The 18,591-nt window shown below is 38.9% G+C and overlaps 1 protein-coding gene across 3 annotated transcripts in view; it reads left to right on the forward strand.

Moving 5' to 3' along the window:
- The window catches only part of CPQ (carboxypeptidase Q), a 438,744-nt gene that overhangs the window by 95,372 nt on the left and 324,781 nt on the right, over nt 1–18,591 (forward strand). The window lies entirely within an intron of this gene.

Raw genomic sequence — 18,591 nt, forward strand, 5'->3', positions numbered from 1 at the left:
ATTATACATTTTCACTGATGTTTTCTAATTTTTACACATACTTGTCAACACTTGTTATCTGTCTTTTTGGTTACAGCTGCCCTAGTGGGTATGACATGATATTCATTGTGGTTTTTATTTGCACTTCTCTAATGACTAATGATGTTGAGCATCCTTCCATGTTCTTGTTTGCCATTTGTGTATCTTTTTCAGAGAAATGTATATGCAAATCCTTTGGCCAGTTTTAAATTGTGCTATTTGAATTTTTATTATTGAATTGCAAATGCTCTTCATGTATTCTGGTTACAAGTCTCTTATCAGTGTGAGTTACTAAGGTTCTTTCCCATTCTATGGATTTTCTTTTATAACTTTCTCAATGGTAGTATTTGCTGCAGAAACATCTTTAATTTTGAATTAGCACAATTTATCTAATTTTTTTTTCTGTTGCTTTTCATGTTATATCTGAGAAACCATTGCCTAAACCAAGGTCACAAATATTTATTCCTAAGAGTTTTATTTATTCTTCTAAGAGTTTTATAATTTTAGCTCTTACATTTAGGTCTGTGAGTTAATTTTAGGTGTGAGGTGGGAGTCCAACTTTTTTCTTTTGCTGTGATTATTCAGTTGTCTCAGCATCATTTGCTGAAAAGACTATTCTTTCCCCATTGAACTGGATGTATTTCATTAATTGATTTTCAGAAACCAACCATGCATTCCTGGGATAAATCCCATTTGGTTATGGTATATAATCTTTTTTTTTTATATGTTACTGAATTCAGTTTACTAGTATTTTGCTGATCAGTTTTACATGTATATTCATAAGGGATATTGGCCTGTAGTTTTATTTTCTTTGTGTGATGTCTTTGGTTTGGTATCAGGGTAACTCTGGCCTCAAAGAATACGTTGAAAAGTATTATGTTGTCTTCTGTTTTTCAGAAGAGTTTGTGAAAGATTGATATTAATTCTTTAAGTTTTTAGTAGCATTCACTAGTGAAGCCATCTGGTTCTGGGATTTTCTTTGTGGGAAGATTGTTAATTATTACTTCAATATTTTTTCCTTGGTATAGATCTATTCAGATTTTCTATTTCTTTTTGAGTCAGTTTTAGTAGTTTGTGTCTTTCTAGGAATTTATTAATTTTATATAAATTATGTAATTTTTTGGCATACAGTTATTTATAGTATTCACTTATAATTATTTTTATTTTTGTGAGGATAAGGATTCAAATTATTGTTTGGTGTCATTTGCTTTCTGCCTGAAGAACTCTCTTTAGTTTCTTTGTTTTTCAAAGCCAGTCCACTAGCAGAGAATTCTCTAAGCTTTCATCCATATTTAGTTCTTTATTTAATCTTCATTTTTGAAACACAGTTTTACTGGATATAAGATTCTTGATTCATAGCTTTTTACTTCCAACACATTGAATTTGTCATTCCATAGTCCTCTGCCTTCCATTGTTCCTGATGAGAAGTTAGCTGTTAATATTACTGGAATTCCCCTGTACAGGCATACCTTGGAGATATTTGGTTTGGTTCCAGACCACTGTAATACAGTGAATATTGCAGTAAAGCAAGTCACATGAATTTTTTGGTTTCCTAGTGCTTATAGAAGTTATGTTTACACTATACCATAGTCTATTAAGTGTGTAATAGCAGTATGTCTAAAACAATGTACATACCTTAATTTAAAAATAATGCTGTTGGGAAAATGGCACCAATAGACTTTCTCAACACAGGGTTGCCCCAACCTTCAATTTATAAAAAACACAATATCTGAAAAGCACAATAAAATGAGGTATGCTCCTTGTGACAAGTCATTTTGCTCTTACTGATTTCAAGATTTTTATCTTTATTTTTCGTTTTCAGCATTTTAATTTTGACATATGTAGGTGGGAATTTCTTTGCTTTTATCTTGCTTAGAGGTTGTTGAGCTTCATGTATAGATTAATGTTTTTCATCATTTTGGGAAGTCTTCAGCTTTTTTTTTTACTATGAATATATTTTCTATCCTTTTTTTATTCTCTTTTCCTTCTGGTACTTCCACTATGCGTATGTTGGTGCACTTAAAGGTGTCCCACATTTCTCTGAGGCTCTGCTCATTTTTCTCCACTTTTTTTCTCTCTGTTCTTCAGATTGCATAATCTCTACCAATCTATCTATTAAGCCTAGCTTAATAATATTTTCCCCTGTGTCAGAATAGCTTGTTTTTCAGCCAGTATTTGGTTAGAGGTTGTGCTTAAGCCTCTTGTGCCAGTAAGGCTTCTTTGTTGATGGAACTGTGTGCAGCTTGGAAAATGTTTTCAATCTGACCCATGTCCAGTTTTTTTTTTTTTTTTTTTTTTTTTTTTTTTTTTTTTTTTTTTTTGCGGTATGCGGGCCTCTCACTGCTGTGGCCTCTCCCGCTGCGGAGCACAGGCTCCGGACGCGCAGGCCCAGCGGCCACGGCCCACGGGCCCAGCCGCTCCGCGGCATGTGGGATCCCCCCGGACCAGGGCACGAACCCGCGTCCCCTGCATCGGCAGGCGGACTCTCAACCACTGCGCCACCAGGGAAGCCCCCCATGTCCAGTTTTTGATTGTTCCTAAGTAGGACCATGTGGATAGCCTTCCCAACCCCCAGGGTTTATTGTGATCCAGGGAGGGTTTTTCTTGGTCACTTTTTCCTCCCTAGTTCTTTTTGTTAAACTTCTGATTGTTCTGCCATTTTGCTTGTTGTTAGCAGTATCATAAAGCTACCAGTACCCCCTAACTTGTTCTCTACCAAGCTCTCCATCGTTTCCAACAACATCCTTAGGCGTGGAATTCTCTATGTTCTGTTCCAAATAAAGTCACTACCCTGGTTAAGAACTGCAAAGCTCTTTATCCTCCTGGGTTGCCTCTTCCCTGGGAATTCCCAGGAGCTAGGCATAGTGATAGTGGCCTGCTTCCCCAGAGTGATATCCCTGGCAGGTGCTAGAAGGGGATGGTGGTAGCTACTGGTATGTTCAGCTTGCCTCTCCCAGCATGAGACCTCTGCCTATGAATGAGCTAAGATAGCAGTGATCAGGGTCCCAGGTTTCTCATGGCTATACTTGGGGTAGGGCTTCTACCATACAAGTAGGGGCTGGATAGAGGAATGGGGACCTAGTCCTCTTGGAGTGGAGTGGCCATAATAGAATTTCTATAACATGAAGTTGGGGATGGGAGAAGGAAACAGATTATGGCCAAGTGCTACAGACTCTCATTATTCTAACTTAGATTTAGTATATTTTCTTGATTGAGTGTTTCTCTACTTGCTGTATGCCCTTAGGACAATTTTGAGAGACTGTAAGTGATTTTTAAAAAATATTTTTTCCCAGTTAAATGTTTTATAGGGAGGAAGATCTGCCAAGTTTCTCGCTGTACCATTCTGGAAGTACCACTGGGATGGCTAGTTTTGGTCTCTCTGAGGCTGTTTGAATAGGTGGTAGAGTCCTCTAAGGTGTTAGGGACCCCTCAGTTTGGGTTCTATATTGTCAACCAGGAGTTTGTTTAATTGCCTTCTGTTGTCACTAATCTGTGTTAGACCCCAGCATATATACATATTTATTTCCCTTTTTAGCCCTCCTAACTATCAGTATCTTTAAAGGTCTAGGGATTTTTGTTTGTTTGTTTGTTTTGTTTTGATTTTAACAAATGAGAAAACCAGACTACAAGAGATTAGGTAATTTGCCCAGGGTTACACAACTAGTGAGAGACCAAGTTCAGGTATGAACAGCTGTCAAACTCCAGACTTTGTGCTTTTAGTCATTAGACTATATTGCCTCACATACAGATATTTTAATGTTATTTTCATTTATAAGGTTTTCCTTTTTATCAATTTGACTGAAGCAGATCTGTCTCAAAAGTTGCTGGTAGGGCTTCCTTGGTGGTGCAGTGGTTGAGAATCCTCCTGCCAATGCAGGGGACACGGGTGTGTGCCCTGGTCCGGGAAGATCCCACATGCCGCGGAGTGGTTGGGCCCGTGAGCCATGGCCACTGAGCCTGCGCGTCCGGAGCCTGTGCTCCGCGACAGGAGAGGTCACAACAGTGAGAGGCCCGTGTACCACAAAAAAAGAAAGAAAAAAAGAAAAAAGTTGCTGGTACTTATACTGCAGATTATATTGGTATCTGTACCTTTGGACATTTTTTCTCATTTTCCTTTCTTTCATATCCTCATTTCTTGTTTCTATAACTGGGCCTGCTCTTCACTGGCTATCTGCCTGGGAAAGCTGAGCCAAGTTACTGATTGCTCCTGGGCCCTTAAAAACCCAGGGGAAGTGAATTTTACTCACTGGAATCTATTGTGGTGTCCCAAGACTCACTTTCACCCCATTCTTCATTCCATGGAGCTCAAGGTAGATAAACAATTGTCTGGCAACTGGGCTATTTTAAGCTCTAAGGATACTCAAGAGTTAGGCTGGACCAGGTGTGGAAAAATTCCCACAGGAGATAGGGTAAAGTCTGCATAAAGGGACCTCTAGGTACAGGTGCAGATCTCATCTCCCAGGAAACCCATGTCATATCCTTGGTTTAGCCACCTACTAGTTGTGTGACTCTGGCCCAGTCATTTAATCTCTATGGGCCTTAATTTTGTCACCTATAAAATGAGAGATGGCTGACAAATGAATCTGTAACATCTTTCTAGATTAGAAAGGCTGTGGTTTTTCTGAGAATCCACAAGGGATCAGTGAAGATGATCACAAGATCACAAGAGCGGTATTCTCCTAGGCATGTGCTATGGAGCAGATTCCTTATGTAACCAGAGTGAATTTTTTTAAAACTTCCCAATTCTAGACTTGAGTATTACAGTGTGTATTAGTTTATTTGTGTGCCCGGGTTAGGGCTCTGTGAGCTCTCTGTGGAGAGTTGGGAGAAGACTTCCTACTTGCATTTCCAAGAACTACTGGATGTCCTGCAAGCCCCACAAATTCAGCATCTTGTCTGTGTTTCTCATCTTCATTAATGACATTGCCAACCGCCAAGAGCTCAGGCTCAGAGCCTCAAAATCCTGCTAGTATCTGATATGGTATTTTGCTTTTATGTTTTTGTCCCCTGTCAGGAATGCCCTTATTTAAGGATTCAGCTCGAGTGTCTCCTCTTCCATGGAGACTTTTCCTACGCTTGCTCATCCCCAAGGAAGTATTGACAACTTCCTCCTTTCTGCTTTTATTGTGCCCTGTACTTGCTTATGTCATAAGCATTTCTCTACAGATAATAAGCCTCTCAGAGTCAGAGATCCCAGTTTCAGTGGTTCTCAACTGGTGATAATTTTGCTCCCTGGAGGAAATCTGGCAATGTCTGGACACATTTCTGATGGTCATGACTGAGAGGGGGTGCTACTTGCCTTTAGTGGGTGGAGGTCAGGAATATTGCTAAACATCCTGCAGTGTACAGAACAGCCCTCCCCTTCCCCCACATCAAATAATTATCCATTCCAAAATGCCAGTAGTGCTGAAGTTGAGAAACTCTGTCCTAGCTCTTCACGTAATGTTTCATACACAGAAAAGTTTTGAGAAATATTCATTGAATGATTGAGTCTTTCCATTTATCTCACTCCAATATTCAGTTGGTCACCAAGACTTAAATGTCAAATGATTCCATTTTTCTATTCTCACTCTCACATCAGAGTTCAGGACCTAACATCTCCTGCCTACAGTGTTATAGTTGCTTCCTAACTGATCCTCCTGACTCCAGTCTCATTTTAATCAATTTCCATACTGCTGCTTCAATTGTCTTTGTAAAATATAGATCTCATTATGTCACTCCCTTACTTAAAATCTTTTCACTGTTCAGGGTATAGTTCAAATTCTTATGACCTTTAAAAAAGTGACCCCAGGCTGTGCTTCTTGACTCATGTCTAGTTCCTCCCTAGCCACACACCATGGTCCTAGCTGCTCTTGCCTGGACATGTTCATATTTCCTTGACTTAAAAACTGCTTCCTTGGGCTTTCCCTGGTGGCGCAGTGGTTGAGAATCCGCCTGCCGATGCAGGAGACACGGGTTCGTGCCCTGGTCCGGGAAGATCCCACATGCCGCGGAGCAACTAAGCCCGTGAGCCATGGCCGCTGGGCCTGCGCGTCTGGAGCCTGTGCTCCGCAACGGGAGAGGCCACACAGTGAGAGGCCCGCGTACCGAAAAAAAAAAAAAAAAAACTGCTTCCTTGAGCTCTGCTAACCCAACCCTAATCCCAACCCAACCTAACCCTTCTCTGCTTGGAAAATCCCTGCTCATTTTAAAAGACTCATTTAAAGTGGATCTTTTCTCTAAAATCTTTCTTGAACCTAAATCTAAATAAATGTAATTGTTCTTTCATCTCCATTCTCATAGCACTTTGTTGGCCTATATTATACAGTGATCACAATTTACTGTAGTTGATTGTTCACATGGTTATCTCTTCTGAGAAACTGTGACCTCCTCCGGGGTAAAGGCCACATCTTATTTATCTTTTTATCTCATTTAGTGCTATACCTAGTAATGTAATACAAATGCATATTAAATAGCTATTGACCTGATGGGTAGATTTGTGATACATATCACACATTTGAAAAGGATATTTAAAAACTTAATTAGGGGCTTCCCTGGTGGCGCAGTGGTTGAGGGTCCGCCTGTCGATGCAGGGGACACGGGTTTGTACCCCGGTCCGGGAAGATCCCACATGCCGCGGAGCGGCTGGGCCCGTGAGCCATGGCCGCTGAGCCTGCTCGTCCGGAGCCTGTGCTCCGCAATGGGAGAGGCCACAACAGTGAGAGGCCCGCCTAGCACCAAAAAAAAAAAAAAAAAAAAAAAAAAAACTTAATTAAAAAACCCACAAAACTTATTCATACTCAAGCTTCCTTTAGCCTTATGTGATTTCCATAGGTCTTTATGTCATATCCAAATAACAGTAAGTTTTGGTTTGCATCTGAAGTGAAGGCACATAGGAAAGAGGAGGGTAAATGAACATCAGTCAAATCACAATGAGGTTGTTTACCAGTCAGTTCTTTCTGAAAACTTCAGCAACATGGATCAGAAAGCTACAGCTTAAGCTTATTCCAAAATCTCACTGTTTTAATCGTATGGAAACCTAAAATAGCCTTCCTGCATACTCCCAGCACATCCACCAAACGAAGACATTCTACAGCCAATACTTTGATCCATTTCTTAGTGAGATGCTAACTGATTTACGCCCAAGGTCCCATCATCAGATAATTAGTTATTTGTACCTGTCCTCTTTTCTTCCTCCTTTGGTCTCATCAGGAAAACAGCATTTTCACTGTTTTTTTTTTTTTTTTTTCCCAGGGCTTAATCTTTGTCTGATATCTAATTGCAGTATGAGCAGAAGCGCTCTTAGGAGCCTATATCCACAGATGATACTTAGAGTTTGGAGATGTGGGATCAGCTGAAGGATCTGATTCCAAAGTGTCACAGGTTTTGCAAATTCCCTCTCTCAGCATCAGATCAGGATGGGAAATGAGGAGGAAGGAGGCAAAGGAACTTATTTACTGAGAACCTGTCTATTATATGCTAGTGATTGTGCAGATTCTTTTACTTACATTGTCTTTTGGGATGGGTGTTGTTCACACTTGACAGATGGCAGGCTCTGGGAGGTTTAGCACTTTGTCCAAGGTAACACAGCATATAATATGTGTCAGAGTCATGTCCTAAGTCATACCTTCCCAATGGCCTTCTTTTTCACCTAGCCTCATGGTGGATCTTTCTGCCGACATCTTGCAGGTATATCTATTTTCCTCTTGGCTGTTTCCTCAAGAATAGGGCCACCCCATCTGTCTCCTGTGTGCCTTTACACTCTCACACAAACACAACTTAAAAAGCACAAACCACAAGACAAAAACATTAGCGAATTTGATTGCATCAGAATTAAGAATTTCTGTTCAATGAAGGATACCATGCACAAAGCTGTTAGGCAGATGGAAAAATGGGAGAAGGCACTAACACTGTCTAAAATCATTATGGGATTAATATGTAGGCTATGAATTACTGGAAATTAAAAGAAAAAGGCAGTAACCCTAATAGAAAAATGGACAAAGGCTCTGAATAAGCAGTTTAAAGAAGGGGAAGCCTGAATGCTAACAAGTGTGTAAAGAGATCTTAACTCATTAGCAATCAGAACAATGCAAGTTTTAAAAATGAGATCATTTTACAGCAGAGATGTAAAATGCATTGGTGATGCTGTGGTGATATAGGAACCCTTCCTTATACATTTATTAGTGGGCATGAAGCATGGTGCCACAATTCTGGAGAGCAAACTGGTATGGTAATATTTAGCCCACTTAAATATATTTTCATACCCAATGAACAAATAATTCACTTTCTTAGTATATTTCCCAAAGAAATTGTCACAGAGGTCCCTAAGGGTACATAACAAGGATGATTATTATGGCCTAATTTTGGGGGGTAGTGTCCATCTGGAGGTCCATCACTGGGAGAATAGACATGTAAAATGTGGTAGATGCTCCTCAGGGTATGTTATACAGAAGTTGGAAGCAGCAAACTAATATATATAGCAAAGGAATATATATATATATCTCAATGTGGATGTATCTTACATGTATAAAGCTGGGTAATAAAAGTAAAAAATAGAGTGACATACATAATACAGTTGCATACATATACATACAATTTTTGCATGCACTCAGAATTATAGTTCACATTTTACAAGAAGACATATAAGCAAAAAATAGAATGGTTGCCTACCCAGGACATGGGTTGGAGGTAGGAATGAAGAGGGGGATAAAAGAGAATAAATAAATTAAAAACAAGAAAATAAAACAAGATATTTCCCTTGAATAGGCCAATGAAGATGGTATGCTATGAACTAAGGAGTATAATTAGCCCAGTGCTTTGTATCTGATATTAAAAACAGAAATCCACTTGTAAGTCCATGAGTCATGAGGTTAAGGTAGGTATTTGGGTAATTTGTCATATTCTCCAAGAGGAAAGGAAACCACTTCTCTTTTACTTTTTAAACATTATCTAGTTACCTCTTCATCCATAATCTTATGATAATCACTTTGATTTATGCTTATACAATGTAAAATCTTTACTTTACTTACATGTTTTAGTTTTCATGTAATATATATCTTTGTCATTTTTATCCTCTAACTTTCAAAGCTCTGGAAGCAGGGATGATGTATCTTTTCATTTGCTTTGTGTAGCCTTCAGTATAGTAAGACCTTTAGATCACATTAGTTTAATTTTTTGGAAAATCTTATAGGAAGAGGTTTTCTTTTTAAATCTAAAAGTATGGATAATGTTCCCTGGAGACTTGATGATGAAATAACATAGGTTGATAGTACCCAGGTATCCTTTCTAAAAAACACCTTTCTCTAGCTCACATTTCATCCCTTCTTTTCCTTTAGCAAATCTCTGACTCCTTTTTACTAATGAAAAATATCATTGTTTAATAACTGTAGGTTTTTGATAACTGATGTTGTGGGTGAATCTAAGAAATGTGTTCAATAATCAAAAGACTACAATTAGTATTGAACTTCATCATGTAGAACTAGGAAATTTAGATATTTCTTCTCAATAGTTGTGAATCTGTGTCTCTATTTCTCTTTCTCTTTGTATCTCTGTTATTTGCTCTGTCTCTCTGTTTCTTTCTCTGTACCTCTCTGTACTAACCATCACTGCCCTTCTCTATTACTCTTTATTTCTCTCTTCTTTTTTTGTTTTGGACTCAGTCTTTTCATTTTGTCTTTTCGTTTCCTACTTCCTAGTTTCTGGTTCATTGCCTCACCAACAGTCCAAGGCTGATGTCTCTGCAGCTATGTCACGTTATTGCTCTAGATTTAATTGGAACTTCTATCTTTCTTAGTCTGTAAAAGTCCTCTTTGACAGCCTCATTGTGTTCTTAGAATTACAGTCACTTGAAGCAAGTTGGTGAGCACATGTTTTGTACTCATAACAGTAAATAAAAAATTTCTGATGCATTTCACATTGAAAGTGATTTCCTAACAATCAGTGCCATTTTCATGGTTGTTGGAAAAATGCATCAATAATATCAGTTAGCTGAAGGCACTTTGATTTCTCCAGAGGCAGTCAATAGGCCAAGACTTGTAGGACTCCTTACATTCTTGAATTTCTTTGTCTGAAAACATTGCATGTAAATTTTCCAGGAAGTTTCAGAACTTTGTATCATCAAATTGAAACATTTTCCTGAGGAAATATTAAGATTTGTCCTCTTTAGAAGTAGATGGCTTAAAGGTTTTAGATCAACTACTGGTAAATCATTGGGTCCTCAAGGCCTGATTGACAAAGTGGCTGATAAATAAACCCCTGGCACCAGATGACATCCACCTAGTATTTTTGAAGCAAGTTGAGGGTGAAACTGTCAAAACTTGATTAAATTGCAGTTAATCCCTGTTAGTTGCCACTGAGCCCAAGAATTATCAGCTTTGTGACCACCTTGCTTAGGAATTCTTCCAAGAAGACCTTGAGAAGTACATTTTTTTGGTCATCATAACTTCTTTATTTCATCCGTGTGTATGACAAGGTAATGTGTAGGGCACTTATGAATGGTGCATATAGATGACAGAAGGTGATGTCTGAATAATGGTGGAAACCTAAGATAGGACCAGATCAGATTTATAACCAGTGGGAACTGGTATACACTTATAAATAGGGGAATTTTTGGATAAACATTTTTCAGAAAACATTCTCTTGGCTCTGTGACAAATAGATGGAAAGGAGAAAGATCACAGGGAGTTCAGACTTGAGGGACAAATAGTTTGGACTAATGGCCTCAGAAATGGAGACAAGAATTTTTTTCTTTTTTTTTTTTTTTTTTGCCATGTGTCTTGTAGGATCTTAGTTCCCTGACCAGGGATTGAACCCAGGCCCCCACAGTGAAAGTGCTGTGTCCTAACAACTGGACTGCCAGAAAATTCCCCCATGGATATTAGTAAATAAAGATCAATGAACTCCTTTTAGATATGAGAGATCAGGAATGGGAGGAATCAAAGATTACAGAGCTTTCAAGTCTGAGTTAGTAGAAAAACCATAGTGATATCACAGAGAGAAAGAAGAGGACTGGGGAAGGAAGTTGGCTGAAGACAGTGGTACATTGACTTTTTGAGGTTGATTCCATAGAAAACATTCATGTCCTCTTATAGAATGTCCCCAGATGCCACAAAATGTTAACAATGGACCAGGGTGGTCACTAATTCAACCCTTGTGGCATTTCTTATTTTCTTTAGTTAAATTCTATATACAAACGATTGAATTCTCTGTTGATACTGCCATAACCGTGATTCACGTTTACTTATCTGTCAAATCAACGTATTGTGAGCTTGATTCAGAAAAGAGCTGCCTATAATCTCTGTCTCTGTAGCCCCTAAGGTAGCACTTCTCACATGGCAGGCTCTCAGTAATTGGTTTTTGCATTGGCACCCACTGTATGCCCAGCCCAGGGTTAGGTGGCAATGATACCCAGATGAGTCAAACAAGGAGAAAAACACTGGTGTAAATAAGATGGGAACATAGAGAAGATGAGGATTAGTTGCATGTGTGGGTTGAATAAGCCTTCAGAGGGACATGACATTGAAGGATGAAGGATTCATTCGGGCTAAGAAGCAAGAAAACACATTCTTAGGATGGGAAAGAAGAGCAGAGGGTGTAAAAATTTCCGATGAATTTACCTTATGACCGGAGGAGTATGTTTATAGAGAGAAAAAATAAGTGGGTGGTGATAGGACTGGAAAGCTACAAAGGTAGACTGAAGAAAACCTTGTTAAGGTCATCTTATGTATTTTTACCTTTCTTAGGACAGAAATTATTTCTAGGGTGAGGAAAGAAGGGAAGGGAGATTAGATGGTAGCCTAAATTGGTATCTCTTAGTCAAGCATAAAGAACTAGCTGTAAAGAGTTTTGAGTTTTAATCTTTGCTACTATATCATGTGACCGGGACAAAGTTAAAAAAATTCTCTGAATGATTTGGGGTGAGTTTCTTTGGTTATAAATATTACTAGTAGTTGCATAATTTGTATTTGATATGAGAATTCCTGAGTTTTTTTAGTAGGATATCTAGTTTTTTGACTTTCAAAAATCTGCTGAACCAAACAATAGCTTATACTCTCTTGATCATGCAGGATCAGTGAAATAATTTCCAGTCTCACTTTCACAGGCAACTGTTAATCTCATTGTTTACTAAATAAAGTTCACTTCCTCCTTTACCTTGCCATCTGTCAGTCTTACTATGATCCAAATGACTTTAAAGCTAATATGGCTTTTAGTAAAAGAATGCTTTGCAGAGTATGTTTTTATTCAGACTGCCATATTGTGCTGCCTTACCTTTCAAGTGGATTTTCTCTACTTAATTTGGGGGAAATTAACACAAAACATTCAGGGCCTTGTTTTCTGAGAAGGCTGCTGGCTGTCTCTCTCAGTTCATGGAACCGGACATTTGCCATCATACTGCATTTATGCATTATTTTCATCCTGAAGAGCATTTACTAAGCACTCATTTGTGGGTACCACAGGTGATATACTGGTCTGAACGAAAACTAAATAGCTTTTAAGGAACCTCCATACTGTTCTCCATAGTGGCTGTATCAATTTACATTCCCACCAACAGTGCAAGAGGGTTCCCTTTTCTCCACACCCTCTGCAGCATTTATTGTTTCTAGATTTTTTTGATGATGGCCATTCTGACCGGTGTGAGGTGATATCTCATTGTAGTTTTTTTTTTTTTTTTTTTTTTTTTTTTTTTTTTTTTTGCGGTATGCGGGCCTCTCACTGTTGTGGCCTCTCCCGTTGCGGAGCACAGGCTCCGGACGCGCAGGCTCAGCGGCCATGGCTCACGGGCTCAGTTGCTCCGCGGCACGTGGGATCTTCCCGGACCGGGGCACGAACCCGTGTCTCCTGCATCGGCAGGCGGATTCTCAACCACTGCGCCACCAGGGAAGCCCTCATTGTAGTTTTGATTTGCATTTTTCTAATGATTAATGATGTTGAGCATTCTTTCATGTGTTTGTTGGCAATCTGTATATCTTCTTTGGAGAAATGTCTATTTAGGTTTACTGCCCATTTTTGGATTGGGTTGTGTGTTTTTTTGTTATTGAGCTGCATTAGTTGCTTTTAAATTTTGGAGATTAATCCTTGGTCAGTTGCTTCATTTGCAACTATTTTCTCCTATTCTGAGGGCTGTCTTTTGGTCTTGTTTATGGTGTCCTTTGCTGTGCAAAAGCTTTTAAGTTTCATTAGGTCCCATTTGTTTATTTTTGTTTTTATTTCCATTTCTCTAGGAGGTGGGTCAAAAAGGATCTTGCTGTGATTTATGTCATAGAGTGTTCTGCCTATGTTTTCCTCTAAGAGTTTGATGGTATCTGGCCTTACATTTAGGTCTTTAATCCATTTTGAGTTTATTTTTGCATATGGTGTTAGGGAGTGTTCTAATTTCATTCTTTTACATGTGGCTGTCCAGTTTTCCCAGCACCACTTATTGAAGAGGCTGTCTTTTCTCCACTGTATATTCTTGCCTCCTTTATCAAAGATAAGGTGACCATATGTGTGTGGGTTTATTTCTGGGCTTTCTGTCCTGTTCCATTGATCTATATTTCTGTTTTTGTGCCAGTACCATACTGCCTTGATACCACACGACCCAGCAATCCCACAACTGGGCGTATACCCTGAGAAAACCATATTTCAAAAAGAGTCATGTACCAAAATGTTCATTGCAGCTCTATTTACAATAGCCAGGACATGGAAGCAACCTAAGTGTCCATCAAAAGATGAATGGATAAAGAAGATGTGGCACATATATAAAATGGAATATTACTCAGCCATAAAAAAGAATGAAACTGAGTTATTTGTAGTGAGGTGGATGGACCTGGAGTCTGTCATACAAAGTAAAGTAAGTCAGAAGGAGAAAAACAAATACTGTATGCTAACACATATATATGGAATCTAAGAAAAAAAAATGTCATGAAGAGCCTAGGGGTAGGACGGGAATAAAACACAGACCTACTAGAGCATGACCTTGAGGATATGGGGAGGGGGAAGGATAAGCTGTGATGAAGTGAGAGAGTGTCATGGTCATATATATACTACCAAAGGTAGTGTGGACAGCTAGTGGGAAGCAGCTGCATGGCACAGGGAGATCAGCTTGGTGGTTTGTGACCACCTAGAGGGGTGGGATAGGGAGGGTGGGAGGGAGGGAGATGCAAGAGGGAAGAGATATGGGAACATATGTATATGTATAACTGATTCACTTTGTTGTAAAGCAGAAACTAACACACCATTGTAAAGCAATTATACTCCAATAAAGATGTTAAAAACAAACAAACAAAAAAACTAAATAGCTAAGGATGTGCAAACAGGAAATGTAAGTTCCATATGGTCTTTTAAAACAGTACTTTCCTGATTTTAAAAGTAATGCATTTATTTACAAATGTAGAAATTTGAAAAATAAAGAAAAGCACAGGTAGGAATGTAAAATAACATGAAATCTATTGCCCAAAAGTAAGAGCTAAGAACATTTTGGTCTGTATACACACTCTAGTTTTTTTTCATTTGAATGTTTATATGTGTTTACAGTACATTGTGAACATTTCTCCTCGTTTTAATGTCTGTATAGTATAATTGTTCAGAACCTGGCTTTGAGTTTGTCTCGTGATTCGATTGCTAATTGGCAACATGACCTTTATCAAATTATTTAACCTTCCAAAGGCTCTGTTGTGTTTTCTGCAAAATGGTGATAATAGTGTTCACTTCATAGGGTTAGAGTGAGGGTAAAGTGAGACAATGCATTTAGAGCATTCAGTGCCTGGCACATAGCGTTTTATTATCTGAGTCCTTCATTATTGGATATTTCAGTTGTTTGTAGTGTTTATTTCTGTCTGTAGTATTTGCTAAGCTAGATGACACAATTGGTGTTACCAGATTCTTTCTGTGCAGTTATTGATTTGTGTGTCTAGTTCAATTACAAAAAAGAACTGCTGAGCTAGACTCAAACCCCATTGTAGGTTGCCCCTTGTGGGAGTTTTTCCATGGATTTCTGACACTTGGGATTTCTCTCATTTGTCCCCCTCATATGGCTTTGGTCACACCACATGACCTCACTTGGTTGACATGGGGTTTATTTCTGTAGTGATGTTACTCTCTAGCATGCCCTCCACAATAGGACTTGGTAGGAATGAAACGTGGCTGGATGGGGCTGGTAGCAGAGATGCACTCAGCCTTCCGCATGGGTCTAGAGGCTGGATCTGAGTCATGGCTGGCAATGGGGTCAGTCATAGGATTTTGAGTGGCCACCAGAGCCCTTGTAAACAGGGTACTGAAGTCTGGGGATGGAACAAAGTTGGGATTTAGGGAGTGGAGTCAGATGTTACCAGCATGAGGTAGGATGGACAAGGGGATGAAGCTAGCATAGCTTTAATGAATTTTGCTTCTATTTTAGTTGGAGATATTGGCTCAGCAGTGTGTTTGCCTTCTTGCATCTTGGTGGTGCCCTAGAGCCTCACGCTATTCCTCCCCCATTTCCAACTTATATACTTATTGAAAGTATAATAAAAATGAGATAATATTTAAGTTTAATGAAATTTTAAAAGTTTGACTCTACCAAAATGCTCTGGGGCAACAGAAACTCCAAGTGCTACCAGAGTATGAGTTGCTACTTGAGAACTGCAAATGAGCAAATTCTGATTCTAGACACACACCCTAAAGAAACTCTCACACAGTACTTAAGGGGACCTGTACAAGAATGTTTATTGCATTGCTGCTTGTAATAATAAGGAATTATTATTACAGGGGAGTGGGTAAATAAATTGGAGCAGATTTTGACAGTGGAGTACTAGAAAGCAGTTCAAACGGATGAACTTGAGTTACATGTATCAGCCTGAATCAACACTGAATGTTAAAAAGTGAGTTGATGAATTATAGGTATGTATCATACAATTTATAGGAAGTTAGTTAAACACACAAATAATTGTATATTTAAACATTTATATATAGTGAAGATTTAAACACATGTATAGTTTGAACACCACATTTAGATAATAAGTGTTATCTCTGGAGAAAAAAAGAATGAGAAAGGGGAGATAAAACATTGCAGATTTGTATCTATGGATATTTATTTAAGGAGAAAAAACTGAAATAAAGATCACAAAATATTAAGATGTAAATATTTTTATATGATTAACATATTTCATGATTTACTAAAACGAGGAAGAGAGGGCAGAGGAAATTAATATATGGCCACAATAAAGAGAAATTCCAGCAACACAAGGGAAAGTAAGTCTTTATTGAACCCCTGATCTCTGGTTCCTGTTCCCTTTACTAGAGGAAACCACTTAGCTGTTGCCCATGAATCCTTCTTATGACAGTCTGTGATATAGAAGCATATTGTACATTCATTCCCTTTCTACCTGCACAGTTAATGGTCTTTGCTCTTTTCACTGAACTGTATATGTCTCGGAGATCATTCATCCTATACTTTCTGACAATTTCTTCTCAAGAAGCTTGTGCTTCATGAAGGTAGGTACAACCATAGTTTCTTTTTTTTAATTGAAGTATAGTTGATGTATAATATTATATGTTACAGGTGTACAATACAGTGAATCACAAATTTTAAAGTTTATACTCCATTTATAGTTATTATAAACTATTGGCTATATTCCTCGTGTTGTACAATATGTCCTTGTAGCTTATTTTATACATAGTAGTTTGTATCTCTTAATCCCCTACCCCTATATTGCCCCTCCCCCCTTCCCTCTCCCCACCGGTAACCACTAGTTTGTTCTCTATATCTGTGAGTCTGCTTCTTTCTCGTTATATTCACTAGTTGTTGTATTTTTTAGATTCCACATATAAGTGATACCATAAAATATTTGTCTTTCTCTGTCTGACTTATTTCATTTATAGCATAATGCCCTCCAAGTCCACCCATGTTGCCGCAAATGGCAAAATTTCATTCTTTTTTATGGTTAAGTAGTATCCCATTGTATATATATATACCGCAACCATAGTTTCTTTAAAGTTCAAGTTTGGAATCATTGATATGGAATACACAGGATCAGTTTTAGATACTAAATTGTAAAGACAGTTTGTGCTCAGACCCAGACCAACCATGAAAACAAAGTATATTTATATTCACATTTGAAAGTTTCTTTTCCCATTTTAGTTTGTCAAACAGTTGAATGTATTAAGCTTGGGACCATAGACAATGGCAGGGTGAACATATGTGAGGGATTCACACCCCTCAAGGAAAAGTGCACTTTTTATGGCCTTGGGCAAAGCTGGGGTTTGGTACTGTTGTTAATTTTTCAAGTCACTCTACGGAGACCATGACTGCATCTTGGCGTTGCTGTTGAATCCAGATAATGTAAATTTTGTCCTCATTTGTATTCTATTCAGTTTTACCAAACTGTTTATTAGTTAGTGATTTTTAGGAAGATTGGTAAGATTGTAACAATATAGTGCTATTTTAAGAAAATGGGGGAAAATGCCTTTTAAATTACGGATGTCTTTTTATAAGCTAAATAAAGAAAAATAAAATTATGAATAGTGAAGTGGGTCTTGGTAGCTGAGCTGTAGCTGCCAGGTGTCTGGCCTGGCTTTGGGAGAGTTTGTTGTGGGATCACAATGAGCTTGGACACACACAGCATGGAAAGGCCCTGATCCTTGTCATCACACAGCTTGGCTTACAGCCCTCTCCTCTCAAACGTGGAGGCTTCTAGCATTTCTGATATTGTTTTCTATTCCTGTCCCCCATTAGAGAGAGAAATCCAATGTATTTTTGCTAAAATTCTCTAGAGTTGAAATTGGGAACTTCAAAAGACAAACTTCTCATGCAAAGCCTGTGGGAGGAAAGGCACCCTCTTTATTTAATTATAGTTCAAATATCCCCTAAACCCACCTGTTTACTCCTTTGGGTGCCTATAAGATGTGGAAAGGATAGGAGCTTAGACGATCTAGGTGGGAGCTTGTTGTCCTTATGCTTTTCCAGGGTCTCATGATGGTCAAGATTCTTAACTTCGTTTTTTTTTTTTAAAAAAAATTAATTAATTAATTTTGGTTGCGTTGGGTCTTTGTTGCTGCACGTGGGTTTACTTTAGTTGCATCGAGCAGGGGCTACTCTTTGTTGGGTGCACGGGTTTCAGTAGTTGTGGCACGTGGGCTCAGTAGTTGTGGCTCGCAGCCTCAGTAGTTGTGGTGCACAGGCTTAGTTGCTCCACGACATGTGAGATCTTCCCAGACCAGGGCTCAAACACATGTGCCCTGAATTGGCAGGCAGATTCTTAACCGCTATGCCACCAGGGAAGCCCAAGATTCTTAACTTCTTTGAGGCTCTGTTTCCTCATATTCACATGGGGCCCATAGAACCTACTTCAAAAGTGATATTTAAAATATCTGGGACTTCCCTTGTGGCGCAGTGGTTAAGAATCCACCTGTCAATGAAGGGGACATGGGTTCGAGCCCTGGTCCGGGAAGAGCCCACATGCCGCAGAGGAACTAAGCCCATGAGCCACAACTACTGAGCCCACTGGCCACCACTACTGAAGCCTGCGTGCCTAGAGTCCGTGCTCCGCAACAAGAGGAGCCACCACAATGAGAATCCCGTGCACCACAACAAAGAGTAGCCCCCGCACCACAACAAAGAGTAGCCCCCGCTTGCTGCAA

This window comes from Kogia breviceps, chromosome 17 (assembly GCF_026419965.1).
Source record: "Kogia breviceps isolate mKogBre1 chromosome 17, mKogBre1 haplotype 1, whole genome shotgun sequence".
NCBI classification, from domain to species: Eukaryota; Metazoa; Chordata; class Mammalia; order Artiodactyla; family Physeteridae; genus Kogia; species Kogia breviceps.